The following is a 2,500-nucleotide window of genomic DNA, read 5'->3' as shown; positions in this document are numbered from 1 at the left end:
AATCATTGTCATTTCTGTACGTCTGAGCCTGTGAATATCCTCTTCCTTTACTGCCCAGGTCTCACTACCATACAGCATTACACTCCTAACACATGCCGCATACAAAGACCCCTTAGCACGTAGGGAGAGCCCTCTCAGCGTCAGGAGAGGCAACAGCTCCCTGAACTTCCTCCAACCACTCCTTACCCTAGCCACAGAGCTGCTCCAGCCCCACCTCCAGCACATAACATGTCTCCCAAATAACAAAACTCTTCCACACACTCAAAAGACTCACCAGCAAGATCAGTCCTTTCACATCTGAAAATCTCCACCTGCTCTCCCTGACACACCACACACTCTAATTCAGCATTATCTCGCAGTCTACCTCTAATACCACTACATCTCTTATGCACCCACTTATCACAAACACTGCACAAGATGGAGTTACTTCCCACGCCTTTGTGGGAAACCGCATATGACCACACTTCCTCTTCTTTGACAGTATCATCACCTTTGTTTTATCCGCATTTACTCTCAAACCAGGATTGAAAACGTTAACGCAATGCTGTCTACAGGAAAATTCCGGGGAGGTGACGGGATGTGGAAATGACGGAGAGGTGACGGGATGTGGAAATGACGGAGAGGTGACGGGATGTGGAAATGACGGAGAGGTGACGGGATGTGGAAATGACGGGGAGGTGACGGGATGTGGAAATGACGGGGAGGTGACGGGATGTGGAAATGACGGGGAGGTGACGGGATGTGGAAATGACGGGGAGGTGACGGGATGTGGAAATGACGGAGAGGTGACGGGATGTGGAAATGACGGGGAGGTGACGGGACGTGGAAATGACGGGGAGGTGACGGGATGTGGAAATGACGGGGAGGTGACGGGATGTGGAAATGACGGGGAGGTGACGGGATGTGGAAATGACGGGGAGGTGACGGGATGTGGAAATGACGGGGAGGTGACGGGATGTGGAAATGACAACAAGAGGTGCTGTTGACATTCCTCTCTCGCTGTTGGCAAAACACACTAGGGACATACATACCGCTACACCCCCGTGCTGCACAGGAATACACTTCTTTCTCGTCAACTGCACTTCTTCGTGACTAGCACCATATTCTTGTGTTCACCTGCTTGTTACACCTCAGCGTTCATGATGATGAGATGGTAATTTTAGGCCAAATTAAAGAGAGAGAGAGAGAGAGAGAGAGAGAGAGAGAGAGAGAGAGAGAGAGAGAGAGAGGGAGAGAGAGAGGGAGAGACTATCAGAGGCTCTCTTAGATGGTTAGTTCGGCCATGTAGAGTGGAAAAAATGAGAGACTAACTAGGAGTATGTGAGCGACGTGGAGAGGGAGGGGGAGACCGAGGATGATACAGAAGAATAGGTGGAGGGGGATTTGAGTCAGGGGTGAGTTGGAGGGACGGGAGATTGATCGCGGAGGGCAGGGTGACATGGAGGCAATTTTTAGAGCTCATCAGCCTTTGGTTCCTTCTTCCTTGTGTAAAAAAATAAAATAAAGAAAAAGAGAAAGAAAATCCCTGTATATCATGAACTCTCTCTCTCTCTCTCTCTCTCTCTCTCTCTCTCCATTCTTTATTTCCTCGTTATTCTTCAATGCTAGTTCATTCTTCTCTCTCCCCTCTCTCCTTCCTCCCCTTCCCCTTCACTTCCCCATTCTCCCCACAGTACTCCCTCCCCTCCCCCTCATTCTTCAGTATTCTCCTCCTCCCCTCCCCTCCCCTCCCCTCCCTACCTCTCCCCCCCCGTCCCCTCCCCTACCTCCCTCTCTCCCTCCCCTCCCCTCCCCTCAGCCACTCAGCAGGCAGCGTCCACCTCATCGCCAATCAGGGGTCAAAGGTCAACACAACGTGGACGGAATAAACAACAACAACAACAACAACAACGACGAGATGTGGCTGGGAAAGTACTCTAGGAATGGGGGAGGGGAGGGGAGGGGAGGAGAAGGGGAGGGGAGAAGAGTAGAAGGGGAGGGGAGGAGGGAAGAAGGGGAGAGGAGGGGAGGAGGGAAGAAGGGGAGAGGAGGGGAGGAGGGAAGAAGGGGAGAGGAGGGGAGGAGGGGAGGAGGGAAGAAAGGGAGAGGAGGGGAGGAGGGAAGAAGGGGAGAGGAGGGGAGGGGAGGGGAGGGGAGGGAAGGGGAGGGGAGGGAAGGGGAGGAGAGAAGAAGGGGAGGGAAGGGGAGGGGAGGGGAGGAGGGAAGGAGGGGAGGGGAGGGGAGGGGAGGGGAGGAGAGAAGAAGGGGAGGGGAGGGGAGGAGAGAAGAAGGGGAGGGGAGGGGAGGGGAGGAGAGAAGAAGGGGAGGGGAGGGGAGGGGAGGAGAGAAGGAGGGGAGGGGAGGGGAGAAGAAGGGGAGGGGAGGGGAGGAGAGAAGAAGGGGAAAGAGGGAAGGGGAGGGAAGAAAGGGAGGGGTTAGGAGGGAAGGAGGTAGGGAGAGGAAACATGGTATATATAGTAGAATATAAATCAAACCATATGGAGGAGGAGGAGGAGGAGGA

At 53.8% G+C, this 2,500-nt stretch overlaps 1 protein-coding gene across 1 annotated transcript in view; it reads right to left on the bottom strand.

Moving 5' to 3' along the window:
- LOC145414863 (uncharacterized) overlaps positions 1-2,500 on the bottom strand; it is a 392,095-nt gene that overhangs the window by 116,121 nt on the left and 273,474 nt on the right. The gene's annotated exons all lie outside the window — the stretch shown is intronic.

The sequence above is a fragment of the Coenobita brevimanus genome, chromosome 13, assembly GCF_032717465.1.
Source record: "Coenobita brevimanus isolate Jiangsu-jjx chromosome 13, ASM3271746v2, whole genome shotgun sequence".
NCBI classification, from domain to species: Eukaryota; Metazoa; Arthropoda; class Malacostraca; order Decapoda; family Coenobitidae; genus Coenobita; species Coenobita brevimanus.
The sequence above is the reverse complement of the archived record's forward strand: the minus strand, read 5'-3'. Positions and strand labels throughout refer to the sequence as shown.